This window comes from Elephantulus edwardii, unplaced genomic scaffold (genome assembly GCF_000299155.1).
Source record: "Elephantulus edwardii isolate Elephantulus edwardi_28Jun2011 unplaced genomic scaffold, EleEdw1.0 scaffold00116, whole genome shotgun sequence".
Lineage (NCBI taxonomy): Eukaryota > Metazoa > Chordata > Mammalia > Macroscelidea > Macroscelididae > Elephantulus > Elephantulus edwardii.
In genome coordinates, this window is record NW_006399866.1 from 2,477,007 (window position 1) to 2,501,192 (window position 24,186).

General features: G+C 47.4%; 1 pseudogene; it reads left to right on the plus strand.

Annotated features, from left to right (window-relative positions):
- The window catches only part of LOC102872453, a 47,172-nt pseudogene that overhangs the window by 38 nt on the left and 22,948 nt on the right, over positions 1-24,186 (plus strand).

Here is a 24,186-nt window from a genome sequence, read left to right on the forward strand (position 1 = left end):
CATTTCCAATGACTTTTTTTGAAAATTCTTTTTAATTGAGATACATTTACATACAGTAAAGTTCCAACTGTAAGTTTATATGAAAGAAAATATAAAAAAATGATACATATTTGGAATTCTAGGGGAAAAAAGAAAAACGATATATCTGAAGGTGTGTTGGGAACACTTCATTCCAGCTTAAAAGAAGAAAAGGTTCAATTATTAACAATTTTGCAATCTGCACACCCATGTTTATTGCGGCTTTGCTCACAATAGCAAAGAGTTGGAAATGACCCAAGTGCCCATCAACAAATGAATGGATAGAGAAGTTCTGGCATATTCACACAATGGAATACTATGCTGCATTGAAAAACAAGGAACTCATGAATTATTATACAAAATAGGTGACCCTGGAGGACATTAGGCTGAGTGAAATAACTCAGTCACGAAAAGACAAATATGACATAATGCCACTGTTATAAAACAGGACTGATATGGGGGCTCGGGGGAAACTGAGAAAAGAGGGGGTAAATAATCTACACAGCATTGAAACAGATGAGGGAGAGAACAGTATAAAAGGAATATATAACTAGGTTACTATTGGCATGACAAGAGTCCAGAATAAGAGCTGCATAGTAAAGTGGTCTAGGGTGGGTATAGGGGACTGTATAACAACAAAAGAACTTTCTTTCCAAAGAAAAAAGTGATTTGGAGGAAGAGGGTCAGGGAGGAAAATGTGCAACAATGAACGATTGGAAACTTAAGTTCTTTATAAACTTTTATTAAAATATCAAAATTTTTTTAAAAGAAGAATTTTGCAATTAAAGCTTTGAACTAAACCTACAAACAGCTCTGAGGTCTCAAACTTGTTATTCTTGTCTTCCCCAGGACTCCTGAAATGAAGCCTAAGAGAGTATTTGCCAAAGTTCCTCAATTTGCAGATGAGGAAACTGAGGCACAGAGAAGAGTAATGACTTGCCTAAGGGCCCTGGTAAGGCGGTGGGACCCCAGGTTGCACTGGGTTCTGATGCCAGAGGACACACCTTCTCCTGCACCTGTGCCCACCTCTATTGCTAGGCTCCTTGGAGAACACAAGTGTCTTCCCTACTCAGCAGTCAGGTAGGACCCGCAGCCCTCCCAGAGGGCAGATGCCTGCCTCTCATGGGTGTCAGCCGCCTTGTGCCCTTAGTCAAGCGATTTCATCCCTTAGCATTGGTTTCACACTTTGGTTACCCTGTCCACACTTGGAGGGCAAGACTGCATCTTACCCCTTCACAGGCCAGTAGGATGGGACACGCTGAGCTTCCCTAAGACATGTTAACAACAGGAACACAGGCTCATTTTCACCATTATCCTTTCCCCAAAATAAGACACAGGACTTTGCTCCTCGATTCTCCCTCTGTTCTGATCATAAGCGCTTTGAGGGATCTGAAGGTTGCTATGGAACCCAACCCCGAAAAGACTGTTGCACACAAAGGTTTGCATATAATTTTGGAAGGCACACCATCGGTTCTCAGAATCCTATACACACATCCCCACACTAACGGACCAGATGAATGGAAAAATCAAGAGGTTTTTGTTTGTTGGTAACAAGCCTCAGAAGAAGCAGGTCGTCCCTGGGACCCCTGGTCAGCCCCCACTGACGAAGGCAGAGCTCAGCCCCTCCTCCTATGACCCCACAGCAGCAGCACTGGTCTACCGGAGAGGCTGACCTTTAGAGCATCGCTGGAGGGATTTTTTATGACCCATTTGTCGGCTCGGGGCATGCTGGAAAATGTGAGTTTGAGGCTCATCTCGGTGAAACTCCAAAAGCATCACTGTCCTTACCACAGCTCAAGCCTGCGTGTGATGAGGACAGAAACATTTCTCTCCACATTTCCCTCCCTGCTCTCACTTAACACGCTTTCATTACGTGCCTGACACCAGGTAAAAGCTCTGCCTTCTAAAATGCAGAAAGCACTGCTATTCAGGTTTGTTCACAGCTGGGGGCATGATGTTCAGAGAGGTGAAGTAACTGAACCAGGTCACACAGCCAGACAGCAATCAAGTGGGAACTGAAATTGGGATTGTTTGTCCCCATAAGGCCTGGCTTCTGGAGGAAAGCTGCCCTTGTTAATTGTTTGCAGGCCAAGGTAAAGTCTGTTGTGAGGGCCCACTGTGAATTTTCTTCTTTCCTATTGAAAATTTTTTTTTGTCTCTAATTTAAGCTGCCAATCTGCTCTCTAGATCTGTGCTGCCCAGATAGATAGCCACTAGGTACACACATCTATCTAAATGTAAATTTAAAATTAAAAATTTAAATCTACATTTCATGAAAATGAAATGCCAATTCAGCTTCTCAGCCACATTAGCCACATTTCAAGGACCCAACAGTCACACGTGGCTAGTGCCGCGCTGGCCAGTGCTGATAAGGGACATGTCCATCCTTGCAGAATGTTCAACTGGGCAGAGGTGCTCTATTTTTCTTCTGGCCTTTCCTCTTGTTCTTTCTTTTAAGAAGAGATAAAACAACAACGATCAGCAGAGAAGCACCCTTGAAAGGAGAAGGATCATCCTTAAATCCCATCGTGCCAGTTCATTTCATTTGATGAGGTTAGTTTTTGTTTGTTTGCTTTTCACCCATTCCACAAACTGATGTCAGTTTGAGAACTAAGCTGCACCTGATTCAGGTCATGGTCTTTTCAATCATTTGCTATGTGTCTGAGAGTTGGACAAGGAATAAGGATGACAGAAGAACTGATGCCTTTGAACTGTGGTGCTGGAGAAAAGTACTGAAGAATATCCCATGGACTGCCAAACGAACAAACAAGTATGTCTTGGAGAAAGTGTATCCTTGGAGGCAATGATGACAAAGGTTCGTTTTGGGCATGTTGCTAGGAGAGGCTATTCCTTGGAGAAGAGTATTATGTTTGGAAAGGTTGATGAAAGAGAGGAAGACCCTCAACCTGAAGGACTGAAACAGTGATGGCAGCAATGAACGCAAGTATGTCAGATATGATGAGGATGGCACAAGGCGGATCAAGGTTCAGAGCTTTTACTCACAGGGTCACTATGGCTTGTACTTGACTCAACAGCACCTAACAACAACATGTCCACATGTGTCTGCCTCACATGTCCCCAATTACAGTGTGCATTAACATTTTCTGTTTGGGAGGCACTGATTAAAAGTCCAATGAGTAAGACTGGATATACTCATGGACACCATGTAAGGTGGCACAGGTTGTTCACTGTACAACTCCAGGGGTGCCATTTTCATAGGCTACAGCTGAGACCGAGATGGTTTGAAATGAAAAATACCAATCCGTTCTCTAAATCTCCAATATGATGTCAATGAACTCCTGTGGTTATGCAACAGGCAACTTGACCAACCATCCCAGCTGTGCTGGAAATAGCTGCATTCCGGTCCTGGCTTTATCCCGTACAGCTACGTAAGCCTTGTGGACCAGCGATGTCGCTTTTCCGAGCCTTAGTTTCTCTGTTGTAAATGAGGACAGAGATACCTAATGTGCCTTTACGATACCTGGCACCCAATAAGCACTCAAGTTATTATGTTCTGTTTAAGAAGCTGGTTCACTGTGACAGTATCCGATAACGTGCTTCTCACTGCTAGTGGCATCAGGAGAGTTGAGCACACTGTGGCTGATACTCGCCTAATCTCCAGTCTCTTACTCCATGTTTCATTTTCTTCATAATCAGTATGAGGCTGTAGCACTTCCCTTAGTGGGGATTCCAAAATTGCTCAATCGGTCATTCTCCTCTTGTTGGGCTTTTAGGTTCATTCCAAGTTTTCTCCATTGTAAACACTCTGAAAAATGTCTCACTTCTTTGTCCTTCAGCTGGATTTTAAAACCACACCTGCTTCAGGCAGAACATCTTCCTCTGTGCCAGGACGGCTCTGGCTCTTTCTCACCAACAAGTCCGCCAGGACAGGCTCCTCCGTGAAAGTGTGAGAGGTGACTCATCCAAAAAAGGAGGTCTGCACTCTGGAGTTCATGTGCCTGGTTCAAATCCCAGCTTATCACTCGTGTAAACCTGGTTATGCCACAACCTTTCTGTACCTCACTCTTCTCATCTAGAAACAGCAAAGTTTCTCCTAGGACCGCTGAGAGGACTGAATGACAGAATATATGAAAAGCACTTAGAAATGTTGCCGGGGACACCGCTAACTCTAAATCATGCTCCCTCTCTCTTTTTTGTTGCCATCAAGTTGGGATTGACTCATATCCGACCCTCCAGAAGGTTTTCAGAGGCTGCAAATCACATGGGAGGAGACTGCCCAGCTTTCTCTTGTGGAACAGTGAGCAGACTCAAACCACTCGTCTTTGGATTGTCAGAGCAATTCCCTATCCACTGGGCCACTAGAACTCCCCAAGACATGCTAGCCATTAATATGTATATCTTTTGAGATGAGTCTGAGTATCAGTCCCAAACTTGCCATATATTGGCTACACAACCTTTGGACTAGGTTATTTAACTTCTCTAGATTTCAGTGTTTGTATCTGTTGAAGAGAAACTTTGATGAGAGGATGAGGGGTGACCAACACCTGGAACACTGAGGTTTGACTGGTAAATGATAACTGTTGGCGCTTCAGAAATGAGAGCCAGGCTCTCTGGTCCCCAAGACAGTTCCGCCCCAGAGTCACAAATAGTCTCTGTCCCATCTGCCTCTGCAGACACGCACACAGCAAAGGCTGCCCTGAGCAAACCTGGGAAGCTTCCAGAAAGGCTGGGTTAGACCAGGCAAGAAGCCATGGCAAAGCCACAGGCTGCCACATCTTTATTTAAGCACCTGGAACAATGCCTGGTCCACAGTTCCCACTGCCATTGAATTATGTCTGCCTTATAATAGCCTCCATCTACTGATCGATTTGAACAACTGGCCTTTCAGGTAAGCAGTGAAACCCATCATGACACACAAGCTCCTTGGCACACAGTAGGTGCTCAATAAACATCAAATGAATGAATGAATAGGTTAAGTAGCTTAGGACTTTTCTGCACTCTTTCATTACCATTGAGTCATAACCAACTCATATTTGACTCAAAATGGGTTTCCAAGGCTGTAAATCACACAGGAGGAGACTGCCCATCTTTTTCTCAAGAAGTAGCTAGTGGATTTGAACAGCCTGCCTTTGGGTTAGCAGTGGAACAATCCCTTACCATAGCTGACCCTCCAGCAGCTTTTCAGAGGCAGTACATCACATGGGAAGAGACTGTCCATATTTTTCCTGCAAAGCGTCTGAAGGATTTGAACTGCATGCCTTTGGGACTGCAGTGCAACTTCTTACCTTTAGGCCACCAAAGCTCCCAACTATAGATTAGGGTAAACTATGATGGCTTTCCCATTGTCCTGACTGTCCTGTGGAAGGGGGGGGGGGGTCTAGAGTGTCTGCTGAGTCTACCCTGGAAGGGAAGGGACAGTGGACTGGCAGCTGTCTGTCTGAACTATCTCCAATTTGGTCCAGCACCCTTCCTACACTTAAAGTTTAGGAACTAGCCACCTTGTTCTCTGAGTCTTCAAACCCCAAGGGGGTTTGAGTCTAAGCCCAATGTTTAGTCACTGGAGTCCAAAAGCCTGCACTAGCATCCCCACTCAGCAATTTCTCGGCTCTGAGACTTCTGAGATCTTACTTTTTAAAAAAAAAATATTATACACACACACACACACACACACATAATTTTTTTTCACTGTTGAACATTTTCTTTCCCTCCTCCCCTTCCCTTCTCTCAACTCACCCCACAACTGCACTCCTTGTTCCAGATTCTTGTCATGCATATAATGCCTAATCATATATTCCTTTTGGACAGTTCTTCCCCTCATCTGATCTACCCATTCTTTGCCCATTCTCGCCCCAACTCCCCCATGTCTCTCCTATTTTATAACAGTGGCTTTATGCAGTGTTTGTCCTTTTGTGATTGAGATATTTCACTCAGCATAATGTCCTCCAGGCTCCCCCATGTTGTGTAATGTTTTAGTATTTCATTGTTTTTCAATGCTGCGTAGTATTCCATTGTGTGGACTATAACACTGGTATATTTTTGTTTGTTTAGGGTTTTTTTGTTTTGTTTTTTATCCACTCATTTGTTGCTGAGCACTTGTGTTGCTTCCATCTCTTTGCTATTTTGAATAATGCAGCAATAAACATGGGTGTGTCTACGTTACCTCTGTTTGAGTCATGGCTCTGGTACTGGGTCAAATGGTATTTTTATTTCCAATTTTTTCAGAAAGTGCTAGATCACCTTCCTTAGTGGTTGTACTATCTTACATTCCCACCAGCAGTGAATAAGAGTTCCAATCTCTCCACAACCTCGCCAGTACTGTTGTCTGCTGGCTTTCTGAACTTTGCTATTACTGCTAGGGTGAGATGGTATCTCATAGTTGTTTTGATTTGCATTCTTTGATAGCTAGGGATTTTGAACATTTCTTCATGTGTTTGTTTGCAATCTGAATGTCTTCTTTGGTGAAGTGTCTGTTCATATCCTGTGTACATTTTGTGATTGGGCTGTTTACCTTTTTCTTGTTGAGGTGCTAGAATATTCTATAAATTTTAGGTATAAGTCCCTTAGCAGACATGTGATTGCTAAATATTTTTTCCCAGTCTGTGGGTTTCCTTTTTACTCTGCTGGAGAAGGTTTTTGATGTGCATAGGGATTTAATTCTTAGAAGGTTCCATTAATCTATTTTATTCTTTCCTGGTTGTATGTTAGGATCTTAAGGTTTCTTGTGGCAAGGGATAGGATTGCTCTGAGTAATGTGAGAAGTGCCCATCACAGCAACCAGGAAGGCATTTTAGCTGTCCAGTGCTCCCCACTTCGATCTTGAACTCCTGGAGAAGGATTCTCACTTCCCCACCTCACCCTGATCTAAGGGAGAATTAGTTTTTCTGATTGGGTTTTATGGGGCTGACATCCTCCTCCCAATCAGTTTCCCAAATATATATCCAAAACACAAAGGCTGGCCAGTAGGAAGGACCTATTTTTTCCACATTGCTATTTTCCAAGGTTTTCTATGAAATATTCTCTCAAACCCCAGAAAAGGAAGTAAACCAAAGGGTCCTCCTCTATCCAAAAGCCCAGGCCTGTCTCCTCTGCCGCCTGATCCGACAGCACCGCCTTGCCCTCGCCTCTTCTCCACTCTCATCGCTGCCTATACTGGGACTGGACCGATTTGTGCCCTTCTCACCTAGCCCTGGGGTCCAAGCAAGCCACCTTCCAAACCAAGCCGGCTGCAGAAAGGTGCTGTCAGGGCATGGGAGGTTGGCCCTGTTCACTTTCAGACCCAAAGAAGAAAGTGGCCTGTCCGCAAGGGCTGAGCAACTGGGATGCACCGGGCCTGGGGGAAGGGGAGCGAGAGGGCAGTGACCCCAAGACACTAACCTGAGGCCCAGGCAAGGGCCCGTCCTATGGGGGTTGCAGACCTGTTGACACATCAGCGTGGCCTGTGTGAATCCTTATATTTCTCCCCGGTGGGCACAAAGTACCCTCGCTAATCCTTGAGTTTAGAAGCTGCCAGAACCCCACATTTCCTGCCCCTCCTTTCCCGCTCTCCCCTCCCCCCAGTTTGGTACTTCTCAGTAAAATCCCAACTCATCTTCTGGGAAGCTCTGACTCAGAACTTTAAAAAAAAAAAAAATCTCACACACAAACTTAAGAAAACAAACTTTGGGAGAGTGGGGAAAGAGTCCCCAGCTCTTGGGTGGTGCAGGGGGCGATGGCAGGCAATCTGGACTCACTAAGGGGCATGGGGGAGGGAGTTCAGCCTCTCGCATGTGGGGTAGCGAATTGCTTTGTCATCTGGGCGGGGCGCAATTGGCACCCCGCAGGCCGGGGTGGGGAGGGCGGTGTCTCTTTAATGCACAGGTCTGGGGTCCCACCCTAAATCCAGGGGGTGCCCCGTCCCGGCCCGCCCGGCCCCGCCCGGCCATGTGCGCGCCAGCCCGTGCGTGCGAGCGCGCCGCGCCGGTGGCGGCCAGAGCGGCGCCGCGGCACATCTGGTTCCAGGCGAGCCCCTGGCGCCTGCCTCGCCGCAGACCCGCGGCCCAGACACACAGACGTTAATAGATCGGCGCGCCCAGCCCTGCGCGCCCGCGCTCGCCGCCAAGCCGCTCATTGTGACTGCAAGGCGGCCGCCTGAGCAGGAGGGTGGGCGCCGCGAGGGTGGGGAGCGCAGCGCCCACCCCCGGGGCTCGCTCGCCCTCTGTCCTGGTCTTCCCTGCAGCTCAGACTGCCCCGGTCCCCATTTCAGTAGAGCTGGGGTGGCTAAAACCAGCTCAGTGCCAACCTCCAATTAGGGTCGGCGCCCCATTACATGCGCAGCGCTTAGTGCGTGCATTTTGCAGACGGGTCTCACACACTGTAACCTTATGAAACATGTACATTACCACTGCTATCATCTTTATTTCAGTTGGGTAAACTGAGGGAGGGAAGTGGTTACTTTCTCAGGAGCTGGGATTAGGCTGGGTTACTGAACTCCAGATGTTAACGTTTGTGCCGCATCCTCCCTTTTCAACTCCTGGTTAACACACACACCAAGGTATCATGCTTGGAAGTGTGGAGGGTCAGCACAGGAGAGGATGACCCTGGGTGAGATGGATTGACCCAGTGACTGGGGCAGTGGAGTCAGGTGTGTCAGAAAGGATGAGGTTGGCTCTGGACAGAGGGCAAGGTTCAGAGCTGATGTTCATGATATCGCTCTGATAACTGGAGCCTAGGACGCTCTGGTGGTGGTGCGATGCTAAACCAAAGGTGGCACCTCTCTGAGGTTGGAATGCACCAGCAACTCTGTGGGAGAAAGGAGCAATCTCCTCCCTCCTCCATGATCTTAGCCCATGGCCATGAGTATGTGTCTGGAGGTCACAGGCAAACTGCATTTGACAACACACCTCCACCTGTGCTCAGGCTGGGGACACCCATCCCATCACCTCCTTGCCTTGCCCTCTTCTCCTCACGTGCAGCCCAGACCCCTAAACTGGAATCATCTGGAAGTTCCTCTGGTTCAGGCACCTGGAGGACTTAAGACTTCAATCTCTCCTGGAATTTGAGCGGCTCCTTTCCCTTTGGAAGGGATCCAAGGTGGCTGTTTATTAGGAATTCTACCCACAAACCTGGAACCATGAGGCCACCCTCATATCCATGTCGGTTCCTGAAAGACATGCTGGTCTTTAGAAGCTCACTTTTATTATTTAAGGGTGTATGGCTTGTTTTGTCTTGGAAAAAAGAGCTGCTCCTTAGGAACAGCTCCTTATACCAGATTAAATGATAATAAATCTTAGGCTACTAAGGACCACACTACCATGAGGTATGGCTGGCTCATTAGATTTAAGTGAATGAGTAGGCTGATTCACTAGGTTTAAGTTCACATTAATGAAAACAAAGTAAAAACACAAATTCTCACTCACATTAGACACATTTCAAGGCCTCAGCAGTCACATGTGGTTGGTGGCTGTAATGCTGGGCGGTGTAGATGTGAACACCCTTCCTGCAGAACATTTCATTGGTCAGAGCTGTCCTAAATTTTCTTTTTTTTCTTCCCTATTCTTTGTTTTCAGGAGGCAGGACAACCACCAGAAAAATCAGCCTTGAAGGATATTTTAAAGGAGAAAAATCTTACAATCTTACTACACTTTGTCTGCTTAGGGGTTTTATATTCTTTTTTGGTCCATGCACGCTTGCGTGCCCTCTTTCGTCCTCCCTCCGTCCCTCTTTTTCTCTCTCTCTCTCCCTCTCTTTACTGTGGCCTTTAGCCCCTATGGGCTAAGCATATGTGCTTGCAAATTGCAAATAATTTGGAGGCTCCAGGTTAAGTTTTGGCTCTCCCCCTCTTATGGAGACTTTATAAGGCAGTGGGGCACACTGGGGGCCACATCAAAGCGCTCCATTCGCTCTTAAATTGGGAGAAGCAAATTTTTTTCTGAGCTGCTTACACGGGTGGCGTAGCTGGAGTTCTGTTTAGAACTTTCCCATTAATACCTTTTGAATTCACTTGAGGGGCTTGTTAACTTGGGCTGTCAGAAATTCTGGATTTTAGAACAAATCTACACTTTTTTTTTTTTTTTACAAAGTCCCAACCTAAAGGTAATAAGCTCTGTACTGACCATGGTGAGGGTGCCCAGGAATTCCAAAACTAACCACAAAGAGCTGTTTTTACTTTCCAGCCATGTCCCATGTTAAGGATTGCATGTTGGCAAGGCCTTTGCCCCCTCCTCAAACACATGGGGGCATGGGGCACAGGCAACAAGGTACAGGAAGGGGGATTTGAGCAAACTGGGGGCTCCCAACCCAGCTGTCAGCCCTGCACCAGCATAAGAGGAGAGTCCTTTCCCAGCTGTCCCAGAAGGGGCAAAGGGCAGGTGACCATCAGGGGCTAAACAAAATTGAGGCTCTGGGCTGTGTTAAAAGCAAACCAAACAAGCATACAGAAAGAACCACAGCCTGTGCCCTGACCCACTTCATCAAGTGGCCTTCAGGGCAAGTAACAGAATGTGGAGGGCAGCAGTGGCCTCCTCTGTATCGCCTTTCCTCTCAAAGGCACTTTGTACAGAGATGTCATTCACAGAAGTTCTCCCCTGGTCATTCCTTCTACCCACTGCACCACTTAGTCAGACACCTCTGGAGGGGTGCTGACGGCAGGTGTCCTGTCTACACCTGAGGGCTGGGGAGCAGGGTAGACCTTTCCAGGATGGCCCTGAATCATCAGGAGGCCCAGCGCTTCCTGTTTGTGGGGTGATGAGTTTCTCCCTGGTCTTCTGAGGAGGAGGAAGAGGAGAAGGCAGGAGGCAGGCAGATGGCCCAATATCAGCAAGGTAAGCAGGAGAGAGAGAGAGAGAGAGAGAGAGAGAGAGAGAGAGCACGCAGGCACGCTTGCTTACTAATCTGTTGTGAATCATTTCACCTTTTTTGTTGTTTGCTCTACATCAAAGATTCTGCTTCTGGATATGGCTGGTACCTGTCTTTCTCCCAACCCACAACACCTTCCTACAAAATCAAAACCGCTTTTCAAAACCAAAAAAATAAACAATAAAAACTGAAAGAAACAAACAAAAAAACCAAACCCCTTTTCAATTCACAGTTCCTGATAGGGTTAGAAATGAGTGCTAATGGTGTAGCTTACAGCTTTTTGCACTGTTAATCTGAAGGTTGGGGGTTCAAACCCAGGAGTGGCTCTTTGGGAGAAGGATGAGGAGTCTCCTCTCATTGAGATGCACAGCTTCAGAAACTTCCTGGAAGATCACTAAGAGTCAAAACCGACCCGAAGGTGCAGGGACAGAACATCCACTAAGCAAGACTTACATATGCCTGTGGTGAAGAGTCACGGGGGTTTTCATGCGCAAGTAAGCTCATGCTACCTTGCTTATTGGAGAATCCACAACTGTTTTAGTAACCCCAAAAACTTAACTTGTGGGTGCCATGCCCTCTCCATGACCTCATGACCACATAGCCTATGTGTAGCATGACCATTTCCTCTCCCATGGTGAGCTCCCTTCATCTGGAAACTTGAGCTGGGCAGAGGGTGGGCTAAGGGCAGATGAAGAGTAGACCTGGACAGCCACATGGCCTCATGCAGACAGCACAACAGGTACCCTGATTCTGAGTGCCTCCTCACCCCCCACTGCCCTGTCTCATAACCTATAATAAATCTTGGAGAGAGCTCTGGTGGTTTAGTGGTAAAGTTGTGCGCTGCCAACTCAAAGGCGCCATGGTTCAAATCTATCAACTGCTCCTCTGGAAAAAGATGGACAATCTCCACCTGTGTGATTTATTGCCTCTGAAAACCTGCTGGAGTGTCAGCTGTAAGTAAGTTCCAACATCACTGTCCTTGGAAACAGGTACCATCATCAGTTCCATCATATGGATGAGGAAGTAGGATCAGAAGTTGTTTAGCAAGTGCTCAGACCAGGGGCTACCAGGGTCACCTCCACCCCTGTCTCTCCACCACTTCTGATCACCTGGGGCTGCTGGGAACACTGCTTTAAAGAGGACTCGATGAATCCCTGCTTGGCTAGCTTTGTTCTCTTTGGGTTCAGGAAGGAATTTTGACAAGATCAGTGGGTGTTTATCAATCCAAACCCCCTCACAATGTTCTTATTCAACAGGGGAGGGACGTGAACTCTGACAGGTGTGACTTGTTCAATTCAACAGAGGAGGAAAGTGAACTCTGACAGGTGTGACTTGTTCAATGGCACAACAAGAACTCAGGCAGAAAAAGAGAAAAAGAGTGGGGACATGGCCTCCACTCCCCAAACGAGGTGTGGAATAACGGTGCATGTGTCACCACTTCACCATCCCTTGTCCACCAACACACTCCTTTTGGGAAGCTCCATCTCAGTTATAGAAATGCAGTTGAAAGAAAAAAAAAAAAGAAATGCAGTTGAAGAAAATTATGTTTAGCTCCTCTTAAAGGAAACAAATGAATGGCAATCTAGCATTGCCTGGAGGCAAACCCTTGTCTGGGGCCTAAGTTGCTGTAGTTGTGAACCATCAAATCACAACCAACTCACAGCCTAAGTAGTGGTATGAAAAATGATCCAAATTCTCTTGATGTATTAAAAAATGGAGACAATACCTACGTTCTGTTCATAGGAACAGTTGTTATTCATGGGAGCAGTAGTTCTATGTCATTCCATGCCATACTGTACTGTATAAAGTCCCTGTAAATACCAAATTGCTCCTGTGTGCAATACAGAAGTCAGTTCCTACAAGGTTGTAGTTATAATACTGTCATCAAGCTATGACATCACAACTTTGTCTTGTATGCCTTTTCTCTCTTTTTTTTTTTTTAAAAAAAACCCCTCATTGCTGTACAGGTGGAACTGACTTATAGCTGATCTCCAGCACTTTTTCTGAGGCTGTAAATCACACATCTTTCTCCCGTGGAGCCACAGGTGGATCCGAACCATCAGAGAGGCACTACCTTTCAGTTAGCAGTGCAACTAACTCCCTACAGACCACGCCACCAAAGCCAAAGCTCCTTTGTGTACTTCTGTTTAAACACACACACACACGTTGATTCTGACCTCACAGTAATGCCATGTGACACAGTAAAACTGCCCCACTGGGTTCTCTAGGCGGTAATCCTTGTGGGAACAGATTGTCAGGCCTTTCTCCTGCAGAGTTACCAGGAGGATCTGAACCTCCAACCTTTTAGTTAACAGAAGAGTATATAAATGTTGCATCACTATTGCCGTTATGTACCACTGAGTTGACTGTGACTCATAACAACCGTAGGAAAGATGGATCTGAACCCAGCCCTATCCTGTGCCATCAGCACCATCTTCAACACACTCGAACTCGCTGTTACAGTCACCATGTCAATCCATTTTGCATTGTTGTTGTTGACAGATGCTGCTGAGTCGAGAATGACTCATAGCAACTCCATCAACAAAAGATTTGAGCCCTATCCTGTGCCATCCTCATTTCTGATATACTTGAGCCCACTGCTGTAGTCACTGTGTGTTAATCCATCTCATCAAGGGTCTTCCTCTCCTTCACTGAACCTCTATCTTCCCAAGCATGATGTTCCTTTCCAAGGGGCCAGCCTCTCCTAGTAACATACTCAAAGTATGTGAGATGAAGCTTTATCATCCTTGCTTCTAAAAAGCATTATGGCTGCACGTTCTCCAAGACGTATCTGTGTGGGTTTTTTGTAGGTCTGTGAGATATTCAGTACTCTTATCCAACATGACAACTCAAAGGCATCAATTCTTCTGTTGTTCTTATTTGCTGTCCAGCTCTCAGCAGCATGGCACATAATCTTCAAAAGGACATCATTTGTCCTCAGTAATTTGGAAAAGTCCCTTACAACAGACTTTTTTAGTGCAATATATCTCCTGATTGCCTGACTGCTGGTACCAAGGATGCTTCATTGACAACTTCAATCTCTTCTCCTTTTATCATGGTCAGTGATGAGGATTTTTATCCTCCTGATGTTGAGCTGCAACCCATATTTCTGTAGTCTCTGATCATCTGCAACAAACATTTCAACTCCACTTTCACTAGCAAGATTTTTTTTAACTCAATTTCAGCAGTCCAAACAAGGCCAGGTACTGACTGTGGAACAGATTATAAATTACTCATGTGTAAATTCAAACTGGAGCTGAAGAAAATAAAAACAATCCAACAAGATCCAAAATATGATCTTGAGTCTATCCCACCTGAATTTAAAAATAATCTCCAGAACAGGTTTGAGGCATTGAACATTAATTGTCAAAGACCAGATGAGTTATGTGATGACATCAGTGATATATAATCCATGAAGAGAGCAAAAGATTATTACAAAAAGAGAAGGAAAGACAAAAATTACAGAATTTACAGGATTACAGAAGAGACTGAAAATTGCACTAGGGCATCAAAACGCCAAAACAAAGAAACGCAGAAGTGAAAGAGATGAACAGAAAGTTTCAAAGGGCTTTGAGCTTTGAGAAGACAAAGAAAAGTATTATAACTGAATGTGCAAAAAGCTGGGTTTGGAGAGTATAAATGGAGGAACTTGCTTGGCATTTCTCAAGCTGAAAGAACTGAAAAATAAATTCAACCTCTGAGTTTTGATACTGAGAGATGCTATTGGTAAAATCTTGAATGATCCAGAGAATATCATCATCTTGCACTAAAACTCTTTAAAAGCCGTACTGGGGAAAGCTCAACATATGCAGCTTTTATATCAACTGTCAGGGAGATGCACCCCCAAAACACAGGGCCCAAGTGGGCAGATGGGCTAAGTAAGAAGGTTGGGGCCAGAAGAACAGAGTGGAGCTGGGGTCCCCTGCTCTGGCTATACAGTGCAACTGCTGATGGGGATGCAGCGGTAAAGCTACAGGCCCAGCCCTACTCTCCAGAAAGTCTGTTTCATGGTGTAGTAGATCTGTTGTTCAAAATGGCTTTGCCAGGCTACTGCCTTTGACTTTCACCACCTGGCTGGCTGGAAACATACAAACAGGGTTTGTAGTTAGTCTATCTGTGAAAGGATTAGTCAGTTTGACCATTCTGCCAGATTTCAACTGAGTAGGTTCAGTGGCAGAAATTATCACACAACCAACGAGGAAGAAGAAGCAGAGTATGCAGTTGTGAGCCATCTGAGGCCAGTCACACCAGGACCTACAAGAGTGTACCAGCAGTCATAGAGACCCGACATGAGACAGAGAGCTGGCCTGGAACTGCTGCCCTACAGAGTCAGAAGCAAGGGCCTACGCCCAAGGTTACTGGAGGGCTTGGGATCTAGGAGTAGATGGAGATACCATAACGGGCAAGGTTAAGAGAGGTTTGTGACACTGGCATACAGTCACAAGGCAGAAGGCTGAAGATCCAATAATTATGCTTAAGAAGTTGTCCTTACTGAGAACTTGTATCCTGTTGCCAACCTGAGTTGTAACTTGTTAACTTCCCTAATAAACTCCCAAATTCTTTGAGGTCTGTGTAGCTATTGCAATGGATTTTGGACTCAGTAGAGCATACCTATTTACTCTGTATACTGAGCAAATTATTTGAGAACCTGGACTCTATGAAGAAGAATGTGGCATTAATATGGGAGGAAGAATCAACAATAACCTTAGTTATGCAGATGACACAACTTTGCTCACTTCAAGTGAGAACTGGAAGCGCTTCCTTGTTGCAGAAGATCAAAATACCACAGCCTTTAATATGGATTGCACCTCAACGTTAAGAAAACAAAAATTCTCACCACTGGATCAATAGGCAACATCATGATAGATCGAAAAAAGACTGAAACTGTCAACAACTTCATCTTACTTGCATCCACAATCAATACACTTGATAACAACAGTCAGGAAATCAGGAAATGTAGTGCACTGGGGAAGTCAGCAGCCAGTGACCCGTCCATTTTATCTAGAAGCAACGATGTCAATTTGAAGACTAAGTTGTGTCTGATTCAGGTCATGATTTTTTCAGTCACTTGCTTTGCATCTGAGAGCGGGACAATCAATAAGGATCACGGAAGAGAATTGATGACTGTGAGTTGTGGTGTTGGAGAAGAGTAGTGAATATCCCATGGTCTGCCAAAAGAACAAACAGCTATGTCTTGGAGAAGGTGCGGCCAGAGTGTTCCTTGGAGGCAAAGCTTCATTTCACATACTCTGGGCATGCTGCTAGGCTAGGCTATTCCTTGGAAGGGGATATCATGCTTGGAAAGGTAGAGGGTTGGCGAAAGAAAGGAAGACCCTCAACTAGTTGGATTGACAAAGGGACTGCTGCGGTTAGGCTCGAGTGTGACAAAGATTGTGAGAATGGCACAGGATAGAACAGGGTTCGGATCTATTGTTTGTGGGGTCACTATGAGTCATATTTGACTAGATGGCACTTAGCATCAACAGAGCAGTAGGATTGGTGTTGGAATGACTAGAAGTAAGTGTTGGGGCACAGGGGCCACGTCTCACCTTATGGGAATTGGCTGTATATTGTGGATGTTCTTGATGGACACAGTTCTCCTTTGTGGAGTTAGTGGAGGTGAGATATGGCTATGTCCATGCTGTTGAGATAAAAGCTCCCCAGGTAACGTTAATGTACAGCCAGGTTGGGAATCACTCACCAACAACACCAAATGCCTGACCTCGGGGCATCAGACCAACCTGGGGTCAAGAACCAGCTCTCTGGTCACAGGCCATTTATCCAAAAGGAGCCTGTTTCTTCATCTGCAAATTGAAAGCCTACGACAAGGTTGTTAAAGCTGGTAACTCGAATGACTGAACAGAGCAGCGCACTGTGAGAGTATGAGAAATGATGCTGCATTCTACCAACCCGTGTAACTGCTATGCTTTGCAGCTCACTGAAAGTACCATCTCTGTTCTCCTACTGCCTTGGAAGACACACATTATCACGTATCCCCTTTTACAAAGGAGGAAACCAAGGCTCAGGGAGGATGAGGGGCTTCCTCAAGGTTGTAGAGCTAGGCAGTAGCAGGGTCAGGAGTCAAGCACAAGAAGGTTAGCTTATTACTGAAGATATAAGAGCTTTGGAAGCTCAGAGAAAGGATGGTAGAGGATACAGGTCCATCTGCCTGTGTTAGGGGGTGGGGCATTGCTACACCAGGTGTCTGAAAGCAACAATGTGGCATGTTCTCTGTCTCAAGAACACGTCATCTCTGTCCTCAGGAGACCTTTACATCCATAATTTTTGAAAATTCTCCCTGGTAGCAGGCACCTTCCCTTCCATTCTACAAAGGAGACATTTACAGCCACAGAAGGAGAATGCCCGGCCCAAACCCCCACAGTCAGAGGATGGCATGACCTGGGGAAGAAGGCCAACAACTAGCTGCTGCTTAGCCTACAAACCCCACTGACTCAAAAAGCTCTCTCCTAGGGTCTATGGCTCCAGTGCACATACATGCTTCAGCATCCTCACATCCCAGGATGGTGCCCTGCTCAGGACCTGCTAGGCTGTGAGTTCCCAAGTTTCCAGTGCTTCTTCATGCTCAGGACCTTGTCAGAGCCACAGGAACACACACTGTGTGGCCTCCCTGGGCTTTCTCCTTTACAGCCAAGTGGACCTTGACTTGTGTTGAGACTTGACATGTTATTATGTGTCCAAGTGGGGAGGGAAGGTGGGTGAAGGTTCTTAGGAACTAAGGGGGCTGCTCGCACACATAGAGCCAAACAGTCCCCTTTGCATCATGGGGCTCTTTATCCTCAAAGCCCTCTGCCATCTGACTTGAATAAACCATCCAAGGTGGGTATTGACACTGACTTTACAAATGGGGAAACTGAGGTTCAAAGACTTGATATGCCCTGCTCCAAGTCACTCAGCTGAGATGTCAGCCAGAGTCCATATGCCTTTACCTCCCTGCTCAAACCTCACTATCACCCCACGCCTACCACTGTTATAGTGAGTCAAACCTAAAGGGGCTATGGGGCTCCCACGTCAGGCTGCTGCCTCTACCTCTTCCTGGCTCTGTGACCTTAGACAAGGTGCTTCATCTCTCTGTGTCTCTGTTTCCTTAATGAGACAGAGAATCCCTTAGCCAATCACTGCAAGGATTCTGTGAAATGACACCAGAAAGGTGATCAAGAGACACAGCATCACCATGGCTGACCAGCGTGCCTTCCCCACCTCTCATCTTCCCAGAGTGGGTGAGCTATACAAGCAGACCTCCCTATCAGGCCACAGGGCCCATGCTTGTCCCTCTCCTTCCACACTGAATGCCCACATCACACAGGCTTCAAAGAGGACAGCTTAAGGAGTCACCCTGCCCACCACCATGGGACCTTTCCACTCCTTTACTGGGGGCTTCACTGAACGGTCATCCCTCAACAGGCGCCAATTCAAACAGGAGGAAGAGCCTGTAATGGGTCAGGGACGTCTGCCAAATTCACCCCTAAACCAGCTCTAATCCCCACCTGGGAGCCGCTGACTGCATTAGATGATTTCATAAGGTCCCCACTGGACCTAATACCAAGGCCCCCCACTGAAAAGTCAAGACATAAGAGCTTTCCCAGAGGGAAGCTGACCATGAAGCTCATCCCTGAGGTTCTTACAAAGCAGGGGCTTCAGAGTTCAGCAGGCGCTGGACGGCACAGTGCGCACCCTGCCCACCCCACCCAGTGTGGTACCTTGGACCATCCAGTGCCTCATACATCTTACTCTAGTCCAGACCCTGGTTCTCAGCAAGACCCAGGGAAGGATGCAACACACCAGACCACAGAGACCACAGCCCAGTTGCCAGCATGAGGACTGGCTCCCCTCGGGCCTCAGCTAGTAGCTCCCACACGCCACTAGACTCCCTCAGCCACAATGACCCTCTCTTGTTCTTTACCACTGTCATCAAGTCATTCCAACACGAAGTCATCTCTATCAGGTTTCAGAAGCTGTTAATTTTTTTTTTTTTTCGTTGCAGCTTGATACTTCTTTATTCTGGTAGAAGCTGTTAATCTTTAAGGGAGGAGGAAACTGCCCATCTTTCTCCCTGGAGGCACTGGTGGATTTAAACCAATGACTTTATAGTTAGCAGCTCCTTTTGTTCTTAAACACCACACCACTTACCCTTACCTCTTGCCTTTGTACAAGCTGTTCCCTCTGGCTTTTCCCACGTATTAAATTAAGCTCGGTCTCTTCACTTCACTAAGTCTTCACCTCTCACCTGAGATAATACTTCCTGTAGGAATCTTGTCCTTAAGTCCTCAAAGAAGCTCAGGGGCTGCTCACCTCCTGTGGTCTCATTATCACTAACTGAACTCAACTGTACTCCATCTGCTTCTCTGTCTCCCTTCTGGGCATGTCTCAGTAATGAAGCCTAGCACAGGGATGGATGGATGGATGGATGGATGGATGGATGGATGGATGGATGGATGGCCATAGAGCCAGAACTAACACACAGCTGACCCTCTAGTGGGTTTTCAGAGGCAACAATACATCAAATGGGAGGACACAGCCCATCTTTCTTTTGCAGAGCAGCTGGTAGATACAAACGGCATACCTTTAGCCATCCAAGCCACCAGAGCTCCTTCAGTCTACAGTAGGATGAGATGGATTGACTCAGTGACTGATGTAATGGGGGGTAAGTGTGTCAGAGATAATGAAGTTGGCTCACGACAGAATAGAGTTCAGAGCTGTTGTACACAGGGTCACTGGGTTGAGTCAATTCAACGCCACATTACAACAACAGGGCCTCTAAAGTGGGAGGAGATATTTTATCCATATGCAGGAGTCTCTGGGCAGTTAACTCCCTCCAGGGCAACCACTTTTAACAGGTGGAGGGCAATAGAGGCCCTGGGTGGAGGAAGGGTGATGGGGCCATGTCTCTGGTCTCCTTGGCAGAGCTGGAAGCCACGCAGACTCAGCCCCTCCTTCAGGGCTGCGCCTGACTCTGCTCCGGTGGCCCAGGCTTCTTTTTGCCAGAGTTGGGAGGGCGGGAGAGACTGCTGACACTTGAGCAGCCCCCCAGGGTGGGGCACAGCTGCTGCTGGGAGGGGTGGAGACACCCTGTGCACCCCCACCCTTCCTCGAGCAGTTGCCAACAGACAACGGGAAAGAAAGAACACTCCCCTCCAGGGCTGTCCACCCCAGGGTGGGGCCGGGTGGAGGGATGGAGTGTTTGCCTTAATATGGAGCTGGTTTGGGTTGTAACAGCTCCTCATTGCCATTTTGGGGAGAGGAAGGGGTCTCTGGGGACCAGAAGCTTCCAAGGGTGTGGCAGGGTACTCAGCTGTGCCTCCTTCCAGGACCCAGACATATGCTGCTAATAATAGCAACAGCAGTAACAGTAACAACAACTGCAGCAGCAGCAGCAGCTGGTTCAATGTCTTCCTCTCACTGCATCTGCCCCGTCACACCTGAGGGGTAGGTGCTGTCATTATTCCCACGTTTCATGGTGTGCTCTCATCATTAGTCAAAACAAGGCAAGGGGACAAAAGGGGGCAGTCTGCCTCCTTGGCCTGGCATTGGACTTCCCATCCCTGAGGCCCTTGGCACACAAGGAAGTCACTGGCACCAGACCTTTTTGGCCACCAACTAGAGCTGCCACTGTCCTGACCCATGTCTCTCCTCCTCAGGGGCCTGCCTGTACCCCTGGGAAAGGGGGAAGAGGTGACGGCAGCCCCCCTCCCAATTACACCATTGTTCTGTATTTTGAAGAATGCAGCAAACATTCACTCACAACACCCAGAAAGCCCAGGAAGCTGCCTGCAGGCCCTACGGAGCCCTAAGGTTCCTCCACAGTGGGCTCTGAGGGGTTCCTGGGGCCAGAGGGACATACTACTTTAGGCATCTCTGGATGGGCCACCTGGCTCTCCTCCCACCCTCCCTGACTGGGACTTCCAGCCCATGTCTGTCACCTGTCTGTCCTCAGACCCGTTATTTGCTGTGACTCCCATCTGGTTCTGGTTTGGAGGAGTGGAGGGAGGGGAGGGTGCAGGGTGAAGCCTCTGGGGCTGGCACCCGATGGAGGTAAACCTGATACGTTCACTTCTTTTCATGAGGCCCCTAGCTCCACTCATTCCCTCTGCCATCCGGCTCCACAAACCCCAGGGCTACCGTGTCCTCGCAGAGCCTCTCTGATGGCCCTCAGACGTCAAGATCCTGGGAAGAGAAGGAAGCCAGTATCACAATCAACATCCCACGAGGGCAGGAACCCTGTCTAAACCAGCTTTGCTAAGGTTCAGGGACCAGTTGACAGAGAAAGAGAAAGATACACAGAGTCTTAAATATGCAGAGAGAACCATCTGTAATCTCTTTTGGAGCATTTCTGAATCTCTCAATCTTGCTCTCCAACCCACCTTATCTGCAGACATTCTAGAAGCTGCAATTAATCGCTAATTTGAATTTCTTAACCTCAAATGCCACATAATAAAAATAGTTGTGTTGTGCTCTCTAAATGGCATTTATCAAGAAATTATACATGGTTGCAATCTGTGCCACGTACAGTAAAGCAAGATGCCTGTTTCTGCACAGTAGCCGCTGCCGTCAGGCCCAGTCGGCAAGTGGACCGGGGCTGTGGCACACCGACACTGCTTTCCTGGAGAGGGGACCGACCCCGGGCCACAACGTGAGGCTGGGCGGTGGGTCAGGGCATAGGGGTTTGGGTTCCAACAGGAGGCACTGGGGCTGGAGAGCACAGGTACCAGCAAAGCCCACTCCAATTCCTGGGACCTGGAGTTCTGTTTCTAATCTCAGCTCTTATTCCTGTGGAACCTTAGGCAACGTCTCCCTCGGTTTTACCATCTGTGAAAGGGGCCTGCTGGTCCTGAATTGGGCCTCTGTCCTCCTCCCAAGAGTGAGAGAGAAAAGAAATTGGTGCTTATTGAGCATCTACTGGGGGCTACTTGCTTGATCTCTTCAAAGCTTCTGTGAACCCCAAGTTCCAGATACTATTATTATGATGCCTATCGCATTGAGTCTGGAAAAGCTGAGCAAAGTCAGTGAGCCCAACCTGGGTGCCCAGGGCCAGGATGTGGTAGACATGAGCCTGGCACTCCTGTGTCCTCACAATTTTTCTCGATGGCAGTTTCCTCATGTAGAAAAAGGAGGGATAGGGCTGCCCACCTCTTAGGGAATCTAGGAAGATACAATGAGATGATCCACGCAGAGCTCACTTAGCTCACAGCCAGAGTCGATTCCTAGCTGACTCTCTAGTGGATTTTCAGACGCTGTGAATTACATGGAAAGATATTATTTCTCATCTTTTCCCCCAAGAAGCAGCTAGCAGATTCAAACCATGTGCCTTTGGGTTGGCAGGACAACTCCTCATTCAGTCTAGGCCACCAGAGCTCCCTCAGCACACAGTAGGTACACAGTAAGTGGTCCTGATTGTCAGCATCACAGTGACGATGATGATGATGACACCAGCCATTCTCATGTCAACTATCGGACTACACCGTCTGACTCTCCTACAGTACCCCAAGCTCCTTCGATCCCTCAGAGGATGCAGGATGCAGGATTTGCCACTGGACACCACACTTGTGAATGGCTCTGTTAATGCTCACCCACCTCGGGGTTTCTGTGGTCCTGTGCACAGCCCTGGTATAGAGTGTGTGACATGCAGTCATTACCTACGATGGCAGCTCGGTCGACTCTCCTGTAATGCCTCTCTGTCCTCTGACCACAACCATCCTGCAGGTGGTGGGCTGGTTAACTCAATGCTGGCTCTGGTTCTTAGACCCTCCTCTTCCCATGAAGAGAGACCTTCTAGAAAACCGCAGAACTCAAAGGACATTGACAGGATTGGGGAACTGGACAGGGGAGGAACTGCTGTCAGAGATGATGGAGTGGTGTGACAGTTTGGACATCTGGACCACTGACAATTTCCATTCGCTGTTGTTGTTGTTGGCTGTCATCAAATGGAGCATGACTCATAATGACCTTACGAACAACAGATCTGAATCCTTTCCTATCCTGTGCCATCCTCACCACCTCTGGCACACACCTGAGCCCACTGCTGCAGTCATTGTGTCCTTCTAGTTAGGGGTCTCCCTCTCTTTTGTCAACCCTCCACCAAGCATGCTATCCTTTTCCAAGGAAGGTCCTCTTACAGCAACATGTTCAGAGTGTGAGAGGTGAAGTTTCACTGTTCTTGACTCCAAGAACCCTCTGACTGCACCTTTTCCAAAGTACATCTGTTCCTTTGGCAGTCCGTGGCATATACAGTACCCTCCTCCAATAGTCTGCGGGATCCTGGCCTGTCGCTCGCGAGTCTCACAACATCAGCCTCCATCACCCACAGTCCCATGAGCCGGTCTTCTTTCTCCCCAGTGATTGTAACAAAAATTATTCATGCATCAAACTCATCCTCAAGCCTTCCCCAAACTTCCCAACCAACCAAGTCAGACCCATGATGCAGCCCAGATGTCTCTTCTGCAGCAGGGACCACACCTGCACAGGGCGTGGCACAAAACAGGTGCTCAACAAGCATCTATGAGCAGTGGGTAGAAAGGAGGGTATCTCGGAGTGCCCCTCACATCTCCCTGGACAGAAGCCAACCCCTTAAGTAAGGCCACTTCCCTCTGAGCAAGGCTCTACCCTGACTTGAATTCCCTGCAACAGCTCAGACTTCTTTAAACAACAGCCCCACTTTCTGTTGGCATAAGATCTTTGCCCTTTTTTTCCTTTCCCAGTGAAACTGGAGGAGTGCGTTTTTACTTCTTGTCTCCAGCAATTTCCCTCTTCCAGCCTTGATGCTCTCCTTGCCTCGGGGGATGTGGTGGCAGGGCAACGGGCCTTCCAATTAAAACATGATGTCTCTCAGAAACACAAGATGCTCAAAGGCTTCCTGGCTCACATGCACCACAGCTTGGTCCAGGTCAATGCTGTGTGGCTCAGACAAGGACTAGGGTCTGTAGGTATGTCCTGAGAAGTGGAGGCCTGGGAGAGGGGCCCTGTTCAGGGCCTTGCAGGGGGTTCAGGACAAGAACTAGGGACACAGGTGGTCGGGGAGAAGTCCCTCACTGGCAGGACCTGGGTCTTGATCAGCAAGAGGACATGGGGGTTCCAAGGCTATCAGAAGACTCAGTATGGGGAAGTTAGTGCCATACTTGAGATCTGGGCATACTGCATATTTCTGGAGTAACCTTAAGCAAGTTACTTTGCCTTCCTAAGACTCAGTTTTCTCATCTGTGCAATGGGGATAATGCTTAACATTCCTCATAAGGCTGCTAGGAGTAATAGAATGATTAGAACTACCGTGACAAAAAGAATACAGAGCCAGAACTAAGAGAAACAATACCTTTCACAATAGCTAATCACAAGATTAAATACTTGGGAATAAATTTAACCAGA